The sequence below is a fragment of the Solanum pennellii genome, chromosome 2 (assembly GCF_001406875.1).
Source record: "Solanum pennellii chromosome 2, SPENNV200".
NCBI classification, from domain to species: Eukaryota; Viridiplantae; Streptophyta; class Magnoliopsida; order Solanales; family Solanaceae; genus Solanum; species Solanum pennellii.
This window is the reverse complement of record NC_028638.1, coordinates 55,077,859-55,101,671: the sequence shown is the minus strand read 5'-3', so window position 1 is coordinate 55,101,671 and position 23,813 is coordinate 55,077,859. Positions and strand designations below refer to the sequence as shown.

At 33.2% G+C, this 23,813-nt stretch overlaps 1 pseudogene; it reads right to left on the bottom strand.

Annotated features, from left to right (window-relative positions):
• Window positions 1-23,813, bottom strand: part of LOC107009714 — a 48,051-nt pseudogene that overhangs the window by 6,802 nt on the left and 17,436 nt on the right.

Genomic DNA, 23,813 nt, shown 5'->3' with positions numbered 1-23,813 from the left:
ACATCAAATGCATTAGAACAATGTCAAAGAAACTAACACTTACCATTGTCATCCACCTTAACATAGCAGGTCCCAATTCCTATTGCAACATTACCTGATAGAAACTGGGTTAAGTTCAAACTAGGAGTACTCTACTTATAAGAATAACAAGCATATATCATCGTAATCAGAAGTAGCAAAACAAGGAACATAAGGATTCATTGAAAAGCCTCACCGATCACTGCCTTCTGTGTAACTACTCTAAGCGATTAAAATTGCATTAAAGAACGACTTGACATATTTCTCAGCAGCCCACCTCCGTTGATCCTCAAAACATTAACAAAATCAGAAAACATATACTTCCCCATTCTCTTACTTGACACAATTTTCAAGTTTTAAGGAACAATCAAAATCAAAAGGTCAAAACCATGTAAAAGAAAATGACCACTGAGGGTGTACAGGAAAGCCTATCCCATCGAGTGTCAAAATACTACAAATCACAATCTTATAATTAAACTACTTGTTTTTTTTAGTGTAGTGTGAGTGGGGCCTTCAACAAGAAAAACTCCACATCTTCCCATTCAATGGCTTCATAATTATAATAAAATCAACAACAACACTACGAATATCTATCATGACTTCATAATTTCAATTATATAAAAGGCTCACCTCCATGCACCGATCACTTTCATCTTTGCCAGGGAAAGAAAGACTAGCATCTTCAAATTTCTGCACCATATCAAGATTCACCTACATAGCACAGGATAAGTTTTTGGCATGCATCCCTGACTAAAGACATCACATCTTATGGTCCACATATAATTGTTAAACTTGTCCACCTAGATGCGCAGTAGTTACACCACAATTCCAAATTTAAAGAAAAAAAAGTGCTGAACCTCATATCTATGACAGTGCCTCTCATCAACAAAGCTCCGGTTGCGACATCTGAGAAACAATATAGTTTAGGCACTTGGTAATATCAATAGGAGAAGTCCTCCAAAATGGCTACAGATCAAGATACAGCCAATGCAGTGAGGTTGGAGGAAAGGAAGTACTTATAGTTTTACAGATTTAGAATCTTTGACTTGAAAATACGTTCTTCTTGATCCAAGACGCATGGTACACCCATATGCGCTTTTGAACCCTGTGAACTTGGTCAATAGAATAATATATGATTAATATATCTGCTACTAAAATGAGACCTCAAACATATGAAGATCATGAGGGAAGTTCATGATGAAGGGGAAATATCAGAACTTAACTTCCGGCGTAAAAATTATCCAAAGGTTGTGAGTGTTGGGATCAAACTCTGTACTGTTCGCATCTTGCAACCCAAGAATGGATCTAGCATACTCGATAACTGCAATTTGCATGCCTAGACATATGCCCAAGTAAGGAATCCTGTTTTCACGGACATATTTGGCAGCAAGAATTTTACCCTCCACACCTCTCTCACCAAATCCTCCAGGAATAATACAACATCCGCCCCTTATTAACAGATGACTCCGTCAGATGTCACAAGAGTACATAAGATTGAGTAGGGTGTAGAAAAGATGACTTATTGCATCTCTTTATCCATCAATTGGGGACTGTATACCTACACTGTGTAAACATTAGGACCTCAGACGTATCTTGAGAGCTTGAATGAACCATCACTTGCATTCAATTTGTCAAGGGAACTCAGAAGAATGTCAAACCCACGGTACAATAGCGGCAACGGAAAAGGTGAAGCACACGTGCAAACTAAGACATCCTCACTGCACACGAACTTACAAAATCTAAGAAACTAGACAGGAAAAATCCTGAAGTTAGCTGGTATACAAAGACGGACCTTTCAATATCAACAATTCTGAGGGAGACACTCGGATGCACAAGGATGGTTCTTAGATAAGACTCTTGCAGAGAATGCAAGATCCTCTTTGGACTTCCAAGACTATACATGCAAACCAAAAGATCAGGAAGGACAGAGTACAGCTTTAAAAGTACAAAGTATATAAATCAATATATTTTATTTGTTTCAATTGTGAGAAAACTTGAAGTACTTGGAATGCATTTTCTTCCTCTGAATGGGTTATACAGAATTACCTGTTGCACCAACATTTTGTCTACGATCTTCAATTCCAAGGTACAAACACTTGCCGTCCCGTATACAATGGCAAGATTAAAGACCAAGTTAGTAGTTTTACACCTATTCTAATGGATGCTATGAACTAAAAACCATAAGAACTTTACCTGAAAAACCTGCGATATCCATTTGGCTTCCAGTGAGTTTTAGTGACGATTTCCAACAAAGAAACGCCACTGAGCCTCTCAATTAAAGCCAAAACTTGCTGGGAAAGTATGCAATTCATCTTAATGGTTGTATTTTGATGTAGCTGGTGTAAAGCAAGCATACGAAACCATAATAAAATGACCGGACAAAAAGGAAGCATAAACAGAAGATGTAGAAACAGTCACATAGCAGATCCCTATGCCATAGCAGCAGATATCTGGTGGAAAGTTGGTTCAAGTTCAAAGTACGATTACACAGCTTATAAACAAACAGACATAAGAAGATTAGTCTAGAATGGAGCATCAACCTAAAGAAGGGAAAAAATAGTATTAATTTTCATATTAAGCATATGCCCTCGTCATCAAAAGAAGTTAACAAAGGAACATAAAGAATTCATTAAAGAGCTCACCGGTCCCTGCCTTTTGAGCAAGCCAACAAAACATTCACAAAATCAGAAAAGATGAAACATATTTTCTCTATTCTCTTACATTACACAAACCTTCATGAAAGTCTGTCCAATTGAGTGTCTTCATTCAAATTACTACAAATCACAAACTCGTATAATTAAACTACTTAATTTTTGTTTTAACAAAATCAGAAAAGATGAACCATATATTCTCTATTCTCTTGCATTACACAAACCTTTCTGAAAGTCTGTCCAATTGAGTGTCTTCATTCAAATTACTACAAATCACAAACTCCTATAATTAAACTACTTAATTTTTGTTTTTGAGTTCAAGAACAACTCCACAACATTCCATTCAATTCTTGAACATCCTTAACATACACTGCGAGAATAACAACCTAATTTCTTGAAATTCCTTGATATTTGCAATGCCAATATATTCAAGTAAACTACAGTTTCTATTTTTATATGAATGTGACTTAAGAGTTCTTGATTTTTCTAGAAAAGAATACATGCGAGAAATTTAAGAAAACCTGACCGCATCAAGTTCTCTGAGTTTCTCTTTTTCATGTATGGAAGAAGCAGCTAGATCGGCGGCATAACTGAAACGGGGGTTTAGGGTTTTGACCGGAGATCATTCCGATGGCGTACTCTAGATGGTAGTGTAAGAAATTTTCAGTGGAGCAGGTGGTCTCTGTTTTATAGCTTTCCAAAACGCGTGGACGCGGAAATAAAATAATACAACACGTATTTATTTACTAGTTAATACTCTCAAATATAGTAACTTTTTGCAAATTTATAATTATAAAATATATTTTTATTTTATTTTTTTGATAAGCAGAGTCTATTTACNCTAACACGTATTTATTTACTAGTTAATACTCTCAAATATAGTAACTTTTTGCAAATTTATAATTATAAAATATATATATATTTTTATTTTTTTTTTATAAGCAGAGTCTATTTACCAAAAAAATCCAAAGATAATGTGTTTTTGATATTATCCTATAAATTTTAGCATCTCCAGTTTATGGTTCAAAATTTAAATCTTTAGTTATAAATTTATTAATCAATATTTTATATATTTTAAAATTTCAAAATATTATTTTATTTAACTTAAACTAGTAAAATAACTTGCACTTCACACAACAACGAGTTGATACTTTTCATATACATGATATTATCACCATTTGAAATGTGAATATATATTTTTAATCATCCTAAATACATCACAAAGTAGATACTACCAAATCAAACGATTGTAGAATATGTTATCGAATATCAATATCAAAAAGAAATATCTTGATACATATTATTCTAGCATTTATTTATTTTATTTAAGAGAGAGTTAATCCTCATTTTAACATTATTACTCAATTGTTTTTATCTTGGTTGTATGCTTTTTGTTTTGTTAATACTTTGATCTGCTTAAAATGAAAAAATTTCGACTTTCTTTCTCGAATAGATATTGATAAAAATAATGAGCATTCTACCTTCAAACCCCCACATAATTAATTTTAATAGATACGTTGTTATTTTAATAGCTAATCAGATGCGACGTTCGACTAACTTTCACTCTTTCAAGCACAAGACATGGAACAATCCGCATAAGCTAAATGAAAAAAATTATTCAACTGGTGAAACTTTTCACTCTAAAACCAAAGGAAATTACTCCAAGAACACATATCTCAACATTTTTAAAAAAGGGAGGACATTTGCAATACACTTAGTCAAAACATCATCAGCTACCATTATTGACAGCAAGTGGAGTCTTCGCCACAAGAAAAAAGCCTGGTAGAGAGGGAGTTCAAATAGATAGAATTTGTATATGATAATATCAACACACAGTTAACAAAATTGATATCTCCAAGACGATAAAAGAAACAGCAGTTTTGAAAAGATTAAAAGAAACTACTTTTTTCCATTCAGTGGGGGTGCCACAACAGCTAACACTTTTTATTTTAGTTACAGGCACTGCAGAGATAATTTCTATGCACAATTATTGCGACACCTAAAGTATGCATAGAAAGTATGTCTAGAATCCATGCTAGCCATTGAAGTAATAAAACAGCCCTCCTACTAATCTCCAGCATCTTATTACAGCATCAGATGCATTGCATTTATTTCTATTTTTTCAATTGTTTGAAGATTTAAGGATATGTTAACACTTTGTAGAACTCATTTCCAGACATGAGAGTCAAATTATTTTTGTTAGGGTTGTCTTCATTATTTTTAACATTTCTAGTTTGGGTAATAGTTATTAATGTTTGTGATAAAAGCTAACCAATCCTGCAGAGCAGATATTTTGCTCAGACCCAACATCGAGGTGCGTTAAAGCTGGCCCCGACATCACACGATTCACACCACCGTTATCAACCAAAAAATGAAACTGAACCGACTGTCTTGAGCTCGGGCTTGATTAGACTCAACCTTCAGCTCATCTCTCAATGCACCAAGTGAGCTGAACCTGGCTAATGTTAGGATTGGCTTAGCTCATTTACACAACTAAAAGGACAGTAGATTTTACGGCTTGGAGGGCTAGAATCACTCACAACATTCTGTGACTGTTCCTAGTTTATTGCATTGCTTGCCTCAACCTAAGAACACCACCAAGCATGGATTCTAGACATACTTTCAGCTGGTTTGCTCTTTTTTCATCATCTCCTAGAAACTAGGTATAGAATGAAAACAGCACGGCAATTTTTCAGACTAGTTATACAAATTAAATAACACCACAATCCCATCACAAAGACTCTATCATGGTTCTCATATGTTCATTATCTCAAACCAATTGTAATTTATAACTCTTAAGTACCTTAAAGATCTCAATGGCTACTTTAATCTAGACGAGTATCAACAGAAGTTGAAGGACATAACTATAATTTACATAGTTACATAGACAAAGATATCAAGACGTAACCACTTTGAAATATGACAATTCTAGCTATGTACCCTGTTAGCATGAAACTGAATTTTTACCATTAATTTTGTTACTGAAGCTAACATCTACTTGTTTTCGTAACTCTGAATTTTCTTGATACCAGCAATGAAATGCCTCATTTCATCAAAAAAAAACTTACTATCGTTCCATTCGTTTTAAGAGTTTCCAATTCCGTTTTCCTGTTCCTTTCTACCCAAAAGAACACTGTCAACTTGATCTGAGCTGAAGTACAACAAATTATAAATCTGATCAGAATGATAGTTGCCATGTCAACTATAATGTTTTTATAAGGAAAAGTTGCATGTTTATAAAGATACATCGAGATAATTTGTTTTTAACTGACCCAGTGTTGTCAAAGACGCACATAAGCCCTGAAGCGAGACGCAAAATATGCTAAGCTTGTTGCATTGCTTGATGTGCACTTCAGCATCATCAAGGCTCTAAGACATATTTTCCTTACCAATAAGCGCGTCGGTCACACTAGACAATTGATATTTCACTTTTGACTTTTACCATAATTTTTTCAACTTCTTTGTCCGTATATTTGTTATTCATGCTTATATCTAAAGTCTTGGACTAAACATTTATATTTGTACTTTTTCTCCATTTGTGCTTTTTAAAGCTTGCGCTCTTTTTCTAAGGGGACGGATTACTGTACTTCCCTCTAGTAAAGCATTTATCTGCCCTAGTATGTTGTTTGGTGTGATAAGAAGAAAGCAAAACAAACTTTACTTTCTATACAGTTCTTAATAAATTAGGAAAGCTGACTAGAATAATAAACCTCATTTTGACAAACCTATCTCACTATTACCTATTGACACACCTGAATCATCCTCTTCAATGGTTCAACACAGCAAACAAAGAAACAGACACTACATGACTTCTAGTTCGTACTAAGAGATGATCTGGTGCTTTAAGATAAAAGAAGAAAATGCATAAAACAACGTCAAACTAGTCATACCCAAACAGTTTATGGAAAAAGAACGAAATAAGCTAATCCCCTTTCAAAACCTTATCAACTAGTGCTATTTGGGGTAGATATTAAGTGATACCAAAGATGAAGCCAGTTTTTTGCAATTATAAGTCTTTCAGGCACAAGTGGGTACGTAATAGCACATTACTTGTGTGATAAAAGTATCAGTTGTGGTCAATTTTGAACAGAATTTTTAATTGGGTGATATTAACACCAATATTATCTGCTGCAATATGAAGTTTTCTCCTGTAAAAAAAGGGAAAAGGAGAAGACTTGAAACTTCTAAATCGGTTGAAACTAGGGGTTCGCCGTCAATTTGAAACATCGACAATCGTAGAGGGGAGGACATTAGAAAAGGAAAAGGAAGAAAAACTAGAACAGGGGTCAAAGGTGCTCATGACAGTAGGGAAATAAGAGAGGATGCATCCACCGAAACTTAAGTTTTGGGAAGGGCAGCAAGGAAGGAAGCAGCCTTCATTTGGAAGAGCCAAAAAAGAGGCAACAGTAACTCAATGTGTTGATTAGATTTACCTCTTGTGTTTCATGTGATAGACTCCCAACACCCAACAGATATTCCTGAAAAGAATAATTCTCAAATTGCACAAACCTAGCTAAACAGTTCTTCCTTTAATCTAATTTCAAGTAAGCCCCAAAAAGCATATTTCTGAAACCTACTTGACGTTCTCATTACAGACTGCTACCAAAGTTTCCACTACGTCCCGTTTTATTTTCCCACTAGGAGCGGGAGGGAACAGATAAAATCTCGTCAAGTGCTTAAAACATCAAATGGCATTCCATTTCCTTCCCAAAGTTAACTCAACTCTTACATGATATCACTTGTCTCAATTAACCCTTAAGCATTGTCTTCAACAGTTATTACTCGAAGATATCACACAAACACAAGCTATATACCATCCTACACCTTGTACGACTTCCATATGTCACCTTCTTTCATAATCAACCAAACACCACAAAAAGATATAGAAATATTTTTTACATGGAAAAAAAAAACATTTTCCTCCAAACCAACAGCACTTAAAAACAAGTGGGGACACAACATCTTCAGATTACATGTCTACAAGTCTTTACTGAAAAGGAACCAAACAAACACCAATTCAAGAAAAATCTGATAACTCCCCAACAATTGTGATTGAAGAGAAGTTCCACGTTCCTCCTAAATCGGAACACCAGCTATCCAGCTCAAATTACTATCTATACGAAACAATGAGGACTTAGAGAACTCCGAATGTGCCTTGAAAGCAAATTACTTATCAGTATCGGATGAAATTGGTCCAAATAACACATAGTACAAAAGCAATGATAACAAAGGCATATGCGGTTGAAATAATGATTGCTTGATTATTCAAATAACAAACTCAATCTCCAACAATGATAGATAAACGGTCATAATAAGACCCCTAAAATTGAATCCCAATACCTTCATTTCGGGGAATATTAGTAGTTCAGTTCGGTCCTCTACCCCCAATTATTATTATAAAAAAAAATTAACTTCATTTCTGGTAGCAACCACCAATAGCATTTTCATCCTCTTCAACCTTAGCAGTCAAATAAGGCTTAGGAAAATTGTTGACATCAAATTTGTACTCCATCCTCATCTTCTCAAAAATACATTTAAACTATTTTTGGAGGATCCGACACACACCCGTCGACATTTTCGAAGAGTCCGAGCAACTAAGTTCAATGCATTATTGACAAATGAGTTATTATTCCATATTCAATTCGCATAAAATAATACATAGATCAGATGGAATTTGAAAGAGATTATGCGGCCCAGGAAGCTTGGAACGATACATGGCAATCTATAATGCTTTCATGATTAGTAAGAATGCGGTTTAAGATAATCTTGAAAAATTGGGTGAAAGAAATAAAGCTAATTAACTGAAACATGCACTAGAAAAATCAGCTCTTATTCAAGTCAGGAACAAATGGCAGGAATGACCGAATGGTTTACCTTCTTTTGACTCCCCATCATGTGTACTTGTACACTCCCCTTGAGCTTGTAATTTGTTATTCCAGATGTTCACTAGTTTCATTTTCATACTTGGCCTGAAGAGAGAGAGATCAGGTCGCGTGAGTTATAAACATATTTGATTCAGAAAAAAATCAGAAAACAAATATGTACAAAATCTTTAGGGATAAGAAGAGTTTATTCCATTAGTAATTAAAAATAAATAAATAAATATGTTTTATATATATATATATATATATATATATATATATCCCATTGTCCATCGATAATGTGAAATTTCTTATCATCCTATTTAACTTGTGCAATTTTTTTAGGATGATTCAGAATATATTTACATATAAATATTATTTATTCAATATAAATTTAGCCAAAAGTATATTATATTTCAAATTCATAGTCACATGAAGACCCTATTTACAAATGTAATTAATACGAGGACATGTGAGAGACTTGGTGAACATATCTGCAAGCTGATCATTTGACTTCACAAATTTTGTAATAATATCTCCTGAGAGTATCTTTTCTCTGACAAAGTGACAGTCAATCTCAATGTGCTTATAGTCCTTTCATGAAACACCGGATTTGATGCGATATAAAGATCCGCTTGATTATCACACACAAGTTCCATCTGATCAATTTTGCCAAATTTTAGTTCTCCCAGTAACTGTTTGAGCCAAACTAACTTACAAGTTGTTGTCGCCATTGCTCGATATTCTGATTCTGCACTAGATCAAGCAACCACATTTTGTTTCTTACTCTTCCACGGCACCTAATTACCTCCAACTAAAACACAATATCCGGATGTTGAACGTCTGTCAAGGGGTGACCCTGCCCAAAACAGCCTGAAAATAGCCGGAACCCTATTTAGGCAATCGAATATGGTTGGAATCAGAAAAAAATTTACAGTCAATCTCGAAACGAAGAGGCGACTCAAATAGAAAAAAATTGTCGAAAAAACAGGCCGGAAAAAAGTCAAACGCGCCGGCGAGTGGGTCTGACAATTCGGCGGCGAAAATCCTAATGGCTGCGCGTGTAGCATTGGATTACGGTAGGGATGACTGGGCTTTGCTCGCCGGGAAATTCCGCAAGTACTGGTGGTGTCAATTTTATGAAAACAGTGACGGAAAATAATAATTANAAGTATAGAAATAAATATAGAAATTCAAGGGTTGTATACCTCAAATTCAAGCACCAAAAAAAGTTGCATGTTTTTTTAAAAAAATATTTGAAGTTAGAACTCTCAAGATTCGAGAGAAAATTCAAACGTATCAGACTTAAAAAATGTTCAACAAATTACTCTCAGTTGTATATGTTCAACAAATTACTCTCAGTTGTATATGTATGAGGTTGTCCCACTAAATAACACGAAACTTCAATTGTGATAGAACGACAAGTACACAATCTTTCTTCACCAACTTAACGTAAAATCCAAGAAAGCCTCTTTGAAAGATTAAGAACTCACTTTTGAAGAAAATCAAACCCCGTAACTTGTGATTTAGAAATCTTTACTACTAACTACTGAGAGGGGGGTAACTTTAACTACTGAGAGGGGGATAACTATAAGTTACCAGATAATAGAAGTGTCTTTTCATTTTATTTGGATTTTCAAGCAACTATTTCCACATAGAAACTAATCCAAGCATGTGTACACGAAATACCAACCAAAGATTTGCTTCTATAATAAAGAGATAAGCTAGAGGAACAGAGTATGTGAGTACTATAATTGATACATGATATAGATCTCTATTCAGGAATAAGTGAGATTACATCTTTTTGCAATTAACAGTAGTACATTTATGAAAAGAAATGTTATTGCAATGTAAACTCCGTAAAAAAACCAATGTATGGAATTGCTACACTAAGCTACTAAAATAGCTACAGATGGCAGTAAATCAGAAAGTATTCCAGCACCTGATTCATGATCCAGTGTGGTTTAATAATGAGGATTCCATAGAGGACATGCTATGTCAACCAACTTCATCCATTTCACTTAAAGTTACAAAAAAAACCAACATCCCCACATAAACCATCTCAAATACATACTCTTATTTCTTGTTGAAGAAAAAAAGAAACTCATATATCATTTAACTACAAGATACCTTGCATCTAGAACAGAAAGATGGAATGACAACACACATTAACACTTCATAATGGATCATAATATTTCGAAACATGCAGCATATATTTAGAGTAAGTCACATTGCAAAAATATTTATAACAAAAGTACTATTTATTTTAATAAATATAAGAAATAACAAGAAAGTGATCCAAATATTAATTGTCATGATTCTTGACAATCTTGAAAAAAGTAAAAACATTTAATACAATGCGAAAAATCAAATTAATTTTCTTTTTTTGGTCAAAGAAGAAATATAGAGCCACCTCCGCCCCTCCCATAACCATCTCTCTGCCTACAATCCCTTCCATAATGCCCTTCTTCCCCACATTTGTAGCAGCCCCCTCCTTCTTTCGCAAGGGAATGTAGCCAGGGAGGCGGTGGAGGAGGAGCGGGATGCTACAAATGCGGACAAGAAGGACATTATACAAGGAAATACAGCCTGGAAGATGGCTATTGCGGCGGCAGATGGCTCTGGAAGATTAATTTTTTCCTCTTTGACCAAAAAAAGAAAGTTAATTCCATTTTTGGCATTATATTAAATGTTTTTTACTTTTTTCAAGATTGTCTTGAATCGTGATAATTTGTATTTGGTTCACTCCCTTGTTATTGTTTATGTTGTCATTGCTTATATTTATTAGGATAAATAGTACTTTTGTTTTGAATATTTTGGCAATATGAGTTACTCTAAATATATAGTAGCTTTGAAATATTATGATCAATTATAAAATGCTAATGTGTGTTGCCATTCTATATCTTGTAGTTAAATGATCTATGAATTTCTTTTTTTCTTCAAGAACAAAGAATAGTTTGTATTTGTGAGTGGCTTATGTGGGGATGCGGTTTTTTTGTAAAAAAGTGAAACTAATGGAAAATTTGGCCAATTAGTATAATACATGAATTCATGAGGGAAGGTAGATTCATTTCAACAGAGAAGAATATAATGATTATGAATGCAATATAGTGATTTAAATATGGAATAAACATAGAAGGAACAACATTATTTCTTGAACCTCAACATTCATCACTAAAAAACACTAATATTTATCTAAAAAACTAAGAAAGGTAAGACCATCGATGTTTCTTTTTTCTTTTTCTAGAAAGAAACTACCAAATCCTTTTAGCTCCAAATGAAAAGCATAGTAACTGTTAGCTTTTAATAGCATCCAAGCTTAAAAACTTCTAAAAAAATTGAATTTAAACAAAAGAAATATACATATATCAACTGTCAATATCATCGAAAATCACCTTGTTCATCTGTTTTATCTTTATACNTTATGTTGTCATTGCTTATATTTATTAGGATAAATAGTACTTTTGTTTTGAATATTTTGGCAATATGAGTTACTCTAAATATATAGTAGCTTTGAAATATTATGATCAATTATAAAATGCTAATGTGTGTTGCCATTCCATATCTTGTAGTTAAATGATCTATGAATTTCTTTTTTTCTTCAAGAACAAAGAATAGTTTGTATTTGTGAGTGGCTTATGTGGGGATGCGGTTTTTTTGTAAAAAAGTGAAACTAATGGAAAATTTGGCCAATTAGTATAATAAATGAATTCATGAGGGAAGGTAGATTCATTTCAACAGAGAAGAATATAATGATTATGAATGCAATATAGTGATTTAAATATGGAATAAACATAGAAGGAACAACATCATTTCTTGAACCTCAACATTCATCACTAAAAAACACTACTATTTATCTAAAAAACTAAGAAAGGTAAGACCATCGATGTTTCATTTTTCTTTTTCTAGAAAGAAACTACCAAATCCTTTTAGCTCCAAATGAAAAGCATAGAAACTGTTAGCTTTTAATAGCATCCAAGCTTAAAAACTTCTAAAAAAATTGAATTTAAACAAAAGAAACATACATATATCAACTGTCAATATCATCGACAATCACCTTGTTCATCTGTTTTATCTTTATACATACATTTCGTAAGTATTACTTCAATTTGAATGAATGAAGTTATATTTTTGGTCTGAACATTAGTAGGAACTTCCAATTACGTTATCAGAATTAGAAAATTACCAATCACCTTTTCAGAATAACCAAATAGTCGAACTCTAAGTTAGAAAAGTCTGTTTTCAAAGTTGTAAACAAATGTCACCTAAGTAGTTTACCTTAACTTGGCGACAAACAGATTCCACATAGAAATAATTTCATAGAGTGGCGTGAAGTACAAACAACTACACATTTGTCTTCATCTTTGAAATAGTTCATGATGTAAGGGGAAATTGAAATGGAAAACAAATACAAGTAATGAATAACAAAAGTTTGTCTAAAGATGACGTTTGAAGGGCAAAAAGGTATAAAAGCAGCATCTTACCGAATCTCATTGGGAGCCTTCGGTTTCATCCCCTCCGGCTCTTGTTGATGTATAATCAAAAAAAAAAAAAGAGGTGTAGAATAAACTAAAGTAAGGCATTAATTGGGGAAGGAGGTAATGTTAAACCGGGGGAGTTAATTCAAAGAATATGTTGAAGAAATATGAGAGCTTGTGACTGTCAATGGACTAACATGTTGAAGAAATTCTTACAGGTCCACATCAGTTGGACTAACGCCCAAAATACACGGAACCACCTGTATTATAAAAAAAACAAATATCATTTTCTTTTGAAACATTTGCAAGAGAATCTTTTTAGATAGTGGAGTATTTCCTAAAACATGAATGATGTCATGAATAGTTTTCCAAATTAAGTTGAAATTTATTCAAGCTTCAAGGCCTTATAAATCAAAGAGAGAGAACCTCTAGCATCGTCTTGTAACTGATGGTATTACAACAAAAAAGCTCTTCCGATAGAAGTCACAATTCGTAATTCTCTTTTTATAATTAACCCAATTAAAACATAAAATGAACATAAAGAGACAATGCGCACAAATGACACTTGAAAGGCTTAAACCCTAAAAGATCCTTCTTGCTTTTTAACATGGACCACAGAACTAATATAAACTCTGATATTGATACCTCAAAATGGAATAACTAGCCAGAGAAGAAGTGTTTGTGCTTTGTTTTCCACATTTAAACGGACATATATCCTTCAGAAAGAGGAATATTTGAAGAGAACAAGCTATAAAGTGTCGTAAAAGGTTTGAGAACTGAGGTGGGCAATCTCTCTCAGCCCTTGTGTATTTATAACTCAACGTAGCTTTATTCCCAATAATTCCTAATCCCAATTCTTATATCCTATTAGTTAAAGTGACTTCCTAAATCCTGTATTAACAACTAGCAAAATGAATGACGTTCCAATCAAATTACTGTTTTCATTATCATAGCATTTCCCTATATTGTATACACTGAGTAGCAGTACTTGCATAAAAACTGTCAATCTATTCCAGCATACAATTTTTCATTAATGTGTGTGGAAGAGAGAAAGAGAGTTGCTGCCACCAAAGGCTAGAGTTAGATTAGTACATGCATTTATTTGTTGAATCTGTTTAGATGCATTGTGCTCCAGATCAGATTCTCCTTCAATATGATGATCGCAAAATAGATATCTGCAGTGCCAAATTATTGTTTGGTAGGTAGAAAGAAGAACAAATTTGTGTATACTCAAACGAGAGCTTTTAGACACTAGGATACGGATGATCTTAGTCGTTCTGCAAAACGCTCTAGGTTGATTTCATGACGATGCTATTCATGTCATGCCTTGGAGGAACCGCTACTCAATGAACCTAACTTAGCAATCTGCTCAAGCAGAGCACCCAAGTTGACAAGAGAAACAGTAGTTGGTCTCCCATTAAGCACACAAACAAAGGAAAATATACTGCAGTCATTAATAATATGGAATTCCTCTCTTAAGCATACCATCAAATGAAGTTCCAAACCAGATATTTCCTGAAATACAATTTTCCACTCATTTTAAACATAATGAAGTCTGCCTCAACTCCTCAACAATGAAAGAACATGCTGAAGGTAACAACGCATCTCCAAGCATAATTGCACCTACGAAAATAAACAATAAATAAATAGAATGGTAACATCACCAATCAATCCATCAATTATGCTGCACCCCAAAATTAGTAGCCGTGTTATATTTATCCTCATTCCTTTGAATCTTTTCCACTCTATCTATATCAGGGTCATTGTTCCAACACAAAAGAAAACAAAGACAAAGGAATAAAGAAAAATATCTCAAAATCATTTTTGGTGCAAGAAATAAGAAACTTTTTGAGTTTTTGTTGGTACGAATTCTGAAATTGTAAGTAAAAAATGTCGGGCATGACAATTCTATTACAAGATCAGATGGGATTTGAAAGAGTTTATGCGGCCCTGTAACGAGACATGGTAATATATAATGCTTTCATGATTAATAAGAATGTAGTTTAAGATAATCTTGAAAAATTGGGTGAAAGAAATGAAGCTAATTAACTGAAACATGCACTAGAAAAATTTCAGCTCTTATTCAGGACAGGAACAAATGGCAGGAATGGCCGAATGGTTTACCTTCTATTGACTCCCCATCGTGTGTACTTGTACACTCTCTTTGAGATTGTAATTTGTTGTTCCAGATGTTAACTATTTTCATTTTCACACTTGGCCTGCAGAGAGAAACATCAGGCCATGTGAGTTACTAACATAATTGATTCCTTATCAGAAAGAGACCTAACCCTTCCAAGAAAGTTGATAACACGACCTAACTTTCGTCATAGAATACACCATCACCACAACTTGGGGTGGAAGAATGATTATATTGATGTGGAAGCTCCGAGCAGATAGCCTCTGCAGAATGCTGCAGTCTCCTTACCTATGTAGTTTCAGCATGATGGAAAAGAACATTAATTAGTTGGCACATTTTCTGCATCATTGATTATTAATACAAACAAGCACTCGAGGACAAATTACCTGGCGTGAGAGGCACATCATGAACAGTCATAATATTTGTTATTTACTGCTGCCATTCTTGAAGACTCATTCGTGGCAAAGAACTTCATGCTTTTGTAAAATGAATGACCTGAATGACTTATTCCGATCTTCTTCCTTATAAGCTCATCTGTTTTACCTCGATTTCCAGCATCAATCCATTTACCCGAGTTCCCATCCACCCTAGAGAAGAGCATAGCTCGAGTGTCAAATAATTTTTAAGGTTTTCTTCACCATGAGAATGTATATGTGACAAATAATCTCCATCATAATAGAATGCAGAAGGACCTGAACTATAAACATCCCAAGCATCAAGTTCCCCTATAATGCTCATATCCTCTTTAGAACAAGCAGAAAATCGAGATTTCTTTTTGCAGCATGTGGGAACAATCCGTGAAGTACTTTTGATCTGACAGAGGAATCTGGACTCAGGATCTTGCTTTTCAGAAGTACTTCCCCACAGAATAATCCGTGAAGATCGAATCTAACTCCTGACAGTGCACTCTCCGGTCAATTTCTTTGGCTGCAGGAACGAAGTTCAAGTGTCACTTTGCAACTCTGGGTCCTGCACCTCTTTTTCCTGATCTCTTAATTCACAGGTATATCTGAAATGTGGAGCAGGGAATGGGATAGCAACAGATGAGGAGGATACTTCAACAACTATATTGTTATCTAGGCTTTCCAAAAGTAGCTCAAGAGAAAAGGAAGTCATAGAACTAACAGGCAGTCTGATTTGTAACTGGAGCTAGCTGAAGCACTGAATTCGTTATCCAGGAAACCATCCTCCGTAGGTAAAACATTAGATGAAAGGGGTGTTCAGAGTTTCTGGATTTCCAGTTCACACCGATTGTGCAATGGAGCAAGAGAGCAATCATTTGAGTATTGACTGACTTGAACTTTGATCTGACAGAGGAATCTGGACTCAGGATCATGCTTTACAGAAGCACTTCCCCACAGAATAATCTGTGAAGATCGAATTGCACTCCTGACAGTGCATTCTCCAATCAATTTCTTGGCTGCAGGAAGGAAGTTCAAGTGTCGCTTTGCAACTCTGGATCCTGCACCTCTTTTTCCTGATATCATAATTCACAGGTATAATATATCTGAAAAATGGTGCAGGGAATGGGATAGCAATAGATGAGAAGGATAATTCAACAACTATATTCTTATCTAGGTTTTCCAAAAGTAGCTTAGGAAAAAAGGAAGTCATAGAACTACACAATGGCATAACACTGAATGTTTTGCACCATCTGATGTATCAATTCTCTTCCACTTACCAAATTTCCACAATTTGTTCTCCCCCATCCTACCTACCTCTTTTAGAGAGTCAGGTGGGGGGCTACATCCAAGAGGGAAGGGAAGGGAATGTGGAATGGACAAAGCCACATGTACAAATAACGTCAAATACAATGAATCCTAAGAGTTGAATAAAAATGTCGAGTGAATTGCTCTCACCGATAAAGCACATCAAAATAGCTTTATCAGATTAACAGAAGCAGTATCAATGGTGCCAACTAGGGATATAAATGCTGCACATATTCTGGCAATTCGATTGCACACACACACACACCTCTTTTTATTTTGCTTTTTTCAGATAATGACTCAAATCACTCCTCTCTTAACCTACATATGGTACACAAAGTAGAAATTATGAGCTGGTGATGATCAGCATTTCTAACAATTAAATAACATGGCACTGAAGTCAATATCTTCCTAATCCAGTTCATAGCAAAGAGTCTACATTATCAGACAAAGTAATCAGTGAAACAAAATTCAGTAATCCTAAAAAGTGCAACAGCTCTAAAGTTTGATCTAGTCATGGTCTGCAGTCGAAAACTAAGAAGAACTAAACGTCATCTTCTGTTTACATGTGCTCCCACTTCCTCAACTCATTAAAGAAAAATATGAAAATTTTGTCACTTCCTCAGAGCCTATTCTCGCTTTTCCTTAATCGTCCCATTCTAATTAATAATTTCTTGTATTTATTAGAACTGTTGTCTGTTATAACGTTAAAGCAGCTTTAAAGTATTCAAATGAAGCAGTATTTTTAATTCTCAAAAAGAAGTGTTCAAATGAAGCAAGTTCCTCTAGGATCCATGTCATTAATATATCTCTCTCTTTTATTACTTCAAAGAAGAGAAAAGATATCAACTCAGTAACTCTTAACTGAAGGAGGTAAGTTGATATTTTTGAAACGAAGGATGCATAAAATAGTATCCTCGAAATTTCTTGAGTCCCTACAATACTACCAAACATCAACAGTTTTAGCATATTTAATAGGTCAAATTGAGCACCAGGAAAGTGATGTACATGAAGATCTTAAAATAAAAGCAGAAACAAAATGTAAGCATATTTTGTGTTGTGTACAGCCATACCAGTTCTCCCAATTACAAGTAAAACCACAAAAAAAAAAATAAAGAACATCTGTAAAAAGATATTAATGTACACAAACCATCAACCAGCCTATCAGTTGAGTAATGCATGTAATCCTATAGACTAAACAACCATTCCAAGTTATGAACATCATAGTTGTCACGCAAAATAAATTATGTACAGCAGCATCATTAAAAAAAAAGAGATGATGTATGTCCAACATTTTGCAAAAATGTTACCATATCTTTCTCCCATCAGCATGAGACACCAGATCGTTCAAAAGAAGTGATAAAGTAAAATACAAATTGAGTAGAACTTTCTGCACATCAAAATGCATTAAATCGATGTCAAAGAAACTTAACTTACCATTGTCATCCATCTATATATAGCAGGTACACCGGGTGGAAAGTTGAAACTGGGTTAAAGTTCAAACCAGGAGTACACCAGTTATAAGCATAAGAAAATAGAAAGGACAGTCCTCTAAGGAAGTAAATCTCATTGAAAAAAGAACTAAGGGTTGTGTATAAAGAAAATTATGATATACCAAAAAGGAGCATCTGAGAATATCAATTTTCATATAAAACATATGCTCTCATCGTGCAAAGTAGCAAAGAAAGTAACATAAGAATTCAATGAAGAGCCTCCTCTCTGGTCACTGCCTATTTTGCAAGCAACACACAAATTTGCAGGTGCAACTATAGTGTAAAGGATTAAAACTGCATGAAAGCACAACTTTCATCGTTACTCACATAACTATGATGTTCTTAGCAGCAGCCCACCTCTACAGATCCTCAAAACATTAACAAAATCAGAAAACACGAACCATATAATTCACCATTCTCTTACCTGGCACAATTTTCCATTTTTAAGAAACAATCAAAGTCGAAAGGTCTACAGGCCATGTAAAGGAAATTGGTCACTGAGGGCATTAACGGAAGTTTGCGAATTGAGTGTCTTCATTCAAAAATACTTAACTTCTTATAATTAAACTAGAATTGTGCGAGTGGGGCTTCAAGAACAACTCCACAACTTTTCATTCAATACCTTTGAAGGGGTAAATTAGTACATCTTGGTGGCACCAGCATCGAGTCTGTTTTAAGACTCCTCAACAACCTGGTAAAATCATTCAAGAAAACCCGTACAGAAATTTGAGTCTGTTTTAAAGCAACTCGTCAATAACCCAGGTGAAATCATTAAGGAAACCCCTGACAGAAATTCAAGTCTGTTTTATAAGAACTAGTCAATAATACTTGTGCAATAATCCAAGAAAACCCCATTGACAGAAATAGTCTCGGGCATTCATCCCCTCTCTCCTTAAAGAAGTGAAAACAAATTCTTGATTTTTTAAGAAAGAAAAGATTTCTTGAATTTCTTAAAGAAAAGAATGATTTCTTTAAACATGGATAAGAAAATCTTACTTTGTACCATCGAGTTACCAGATTTTTCAAGAATTCTAAGATGATGGGAAGCTGACGGCGGGAAAATTGATTCGGTTTTAGGGGTTTTCATCCGGTTGCGTATGAAGTTCCGGTCCTGCGACGGTGGTGAGTACTATACTCCGGTAGGTTCCGCTTCTGCGACGGTGGCGAGTTCTATACTCCGGTAGCTTCCGGTTCTGCGACGGTGGTGAGTATAGCGTATGAAGAAGTTCTGCAGTGGGCAGTGAGCTCTTATTTATAGCATTTGAACACGCGGAGAAAAATAAACGCGTTAATAATAATATTTTTATTTTATTTTATTTAGCAGTTGTTTATTTATTTTTCAAAATTTTTAATCAAAAAATTCTATTTCATTGATTATAACAATAACATTATAATATGAAAATTGATATCACATACTAACTTAAATTATTTAAATTTCGAGTTTGTCCAGTGGTAGTAAGCCTATTTTATCTAAAACTTAGGGTATATTTGGAAGGACATATTGGTAATTAGATTTGGTGTAATTATATTGTCTTATCTTATTTGAAAGGACATTTAATTACTTGGTCAGCGGTAATTGGTGTAATTGACAAGGTGTGATTATACTCTATAATTCAACTGGAGAAACGGTGAATTACTAATATTACATAGTGTAATTACCACGTGATTACTTTTTAATTTTTTTTATTTCTATTTTTATTTTAATTTTCCTTGCTTCTTTCTTTTAAATTCTTTTTTTATTTTTATTATTCTAAAAATTTGTAAAAGTTTATTTATTATTTTATATTATTATATTTCGTTTTTTTCTCATTTTCAACTTTACTTTACGTGTATTTACGTAATTTTTTTCATATTATCTATTTCTTTCTGTCATGCTTATTTTCTCATTAGCATGATTTTATTGGTATTTTAATTTTTAAATTAAAATAGAATTTATAGACTTAAGTTTTCTTCATTAAGAAAAAATAAAAATAAATCATATTTATTGCTATGTTGAAATTTGTTATAAGAGTATTATGTTGAAAATTTTGTTTTGAATTTATAACTTATGTTATATTTCCAGTTTCATTTGCTTAGGAGATATTGAATTTACACTACACGGCATTTTTTAATTAAACTTGATAGATTCTATTTTTGTTAAATATTTAATAATTTATGATATTTTATTTATACATTATTCTTTTTATCAAACATGCATTTCACGATGTTCACGAAAACATCATAATTTTAGTTGTTACGATCAATTCAATTGAAAGATATTAATTTTAAAAATATAAAATCAATTATTTTTTTCATAATATTAGTTACAAAAAATATGTTTACTAATTAATATATTTTCAAAAAAAGAATACATATCTTAACTATTTAATTTAATGTCATTTATAAAGTTTCTTATTTGTCTAGTATAAATTTAAAATAATTAATTCTTATTTTAAAATTTATTATAATTTTGTGATTGCAATTATGCATTTAATCATTTCTAATGAAATATATTTATAATATTAATTTTTTGATATAAAATTTAGCTTTTTATAAATTAATTTTTCTATATATGACTTTTGAAAAAAATTAAATTTGTGTTAATGTACTATATATTAGTCATATAAACTACAATTTACCTTCACAAAATTAAAAATGCAAACATATAATTTTTTTAAAAATAATACAATTGAGAATATGCGTGATCTTAATGCATCAATTCAAGATGTATCGAAAGGTCCAACACCGACTGTAGAAATGACAATAGATGAAATTATCAATTTCAATAATTTTTAGTTCGATATAAAAAAAATAAAGGACAAAAGGCTCATTTTGAACTACGTAATGCATTAATAAAACATTTATGGAAGCATCGTAGTGAATATTTATGTATAATTTAAAATAAAATTGCCAATTATATAATGTTTATCTAATTGTATTTCATTAATGATTTCACTTTTATCTGTATTATCACATCATAGAATCGAGAGATGTCATTAGTGTATAAAGCACGCGCCTTTTCCCAAACTGTATAACACGTTTGGAATGGGCGAAACAAGGGCATCAATTTGGAATCAATCGAACGCCATAGGAGACTACATAATTGAACATCTACTTTCTCACAATATGCTTTGACTTTTGCATCTTCCTCACTAGTCTTTGCCATTACATCTATCATATAAGACTTGTTCGTTAAGTGATCGTGCACACCTTGACTTTTGCACCACAATCCAACTGACGAAGCCCAAGATAAATAGTTTGAACTTCCCAATAGAAGTTCTGAAGTGATTATATGGCTAGAATTTCCAATCCTTATATTTTTAGAACCAAAAACATCACATCCAAAAGACACTATGCTTAATTTGTCTCGAGAACAACAAAAAAATCTTGATTATTGAGATCTGATCGTCGGAAAATTCAAATCTCGAAAAAAATTGCCGGAAACAGCTTGAAAATAACCGAAACCCTAAATCGGCAATCGAATCTGGTTGGAATTAGAAAAAAAAATTACAGTCAGCCTCGAAATAAAGAGGCGACTCAGATAGAAAAAAATTTATCGAAAAAAGTCACACGCGCTGGCGAGTGGTCTGACAGTTTGCCGGCGAAAATCCTATCGGCTGCGCGTGTAGCACTGGATTACGGTAGGGATGACTGGGCTTTGCTCGCCGGAAAATTCCGCAGGTAGTGGTGGTGTCAATTTTATGAAAACAGTGACGGAAAATAATAATTATCCAGACAACAACTAGGTTACCGGAAAATATTAATTTTTTAAATTTTTTTTCTCAGAATTGCTCTGATACCATATGAGAAATATTGGAGAAAATATCATTGAATTGCGTATCTAAATTGTTACATGAAGACCCTATTTATAGACACTACATTGAAAACCTTTTCCAACAAGAATTCCTATTCTTAACAAAAATGTACATATCTATAATGACCATATTCTCATTTAACTTCCAAAATATTAATATTGTTTTATTTAACTTAAACTAGAAAAATAGCTTTCACTTGGTGTAGCAAGAAACAAATTAATTATCTTTTGCATACGTTTTAAATGTAAGTATATATGTTTTAATCATCATCCCAAATACATCACAAAGTAGATATAAATACAACCAATCAAACAAATGTCGAATATGCTATTATGTTGACTTTCTCAAAAAAAAAATGTAGAATATGCTATTATATAATAATGAAATGATATAAAATATGTTGTAAAAAACATAATGACGAAATGACACAATGAGATGTATTAATACATAAACTAGACCTCTATAAAAGATAGGAAAAGTTGGAGAGATGAAAATATTAGCCCTTTAAAAAAGAGAGATTGAAATCTCCAGAACTTTGGTTGTTTCATACAATTTCTAATCATAAATTACCAGTTCAATTAATTATCACTGAGATTGGAGGCTCTTCTTCCATGAATTCTAAGACATGTCCCTAGATTGGATATAATAAAAGATTTTAGAGTTTATATGCAAACCACCAAAAAAGAGATGCATATAAGATCCTGCACAGTAAAATCAAATTGACACCAAACACAATATCATCTATAAGCATTAGAAAGTATAGAAATAAATATAGAAATTCAAGGGTTGTATACCTCAAATTCAAGCACCAAAAAAAGTCTGCATGTTTTTTTTAAAAAAATACTTGAAGTTAGAACTCTCAAGATTCGAGAGAAAATTCAAACATATCAGACTTAAAAAATGTTCAACAAAATTACTCTCATTTGTATATGTATGAGTTTAGACAAGAGGTTGTCCCACTAAATAACACGACCCTTCAATTGTGATAGAACGACAAGTACACAATCTTTCTTCACCAACTTAACGTAAAATGCAAGAAAGCCTCTTTGAAATATTAAGAACTCACTTTTGAAGAAAATCAAACCCTGTGACTTATGAGTTAGAAATCTTGACTACTAACTACTGAGAGGGGGATAACTATTAGTTACCAGATAATAGAAGTATCTTTTCATTTTATTTGGATTTTCAAGCAACTATTTCCACATAGAAATAATCCAAGCATGTGTACACGAAATACCAACCAAAGATTTGCTTCTATAATAAAGAGATAAGCTAGAGGAACAGAGTATGTGAGTACTATAATTGATACATGATACAAATCTCTATTCTGGAATAAGTGAGATTACATCTTTTTGCAATTAACAATAGTACATTTATGAAAAGAAATGTTATTGCAATGTAAACTCCGTAGAAAAACCAATGTACGGAATTGCTACACTAAGCTACTAAAATAGCTACAGATGGCAGTAAATCANTGCAAGAAAGCCTCTTTGAAATATTAAGAACTCACTTTTGAAGAAAATCAAACCCTGTGACTTGTGAGTTAGAAATCTTGACTACTAACTACTGAGAGGTGGATAACTATAAGTTACCAGATAATATAAGTATCTTTTCATTTTATTTGGATTTTCAAGCAACTATTTCCACATAGAAACTAATCCAAGCATGTGTACAC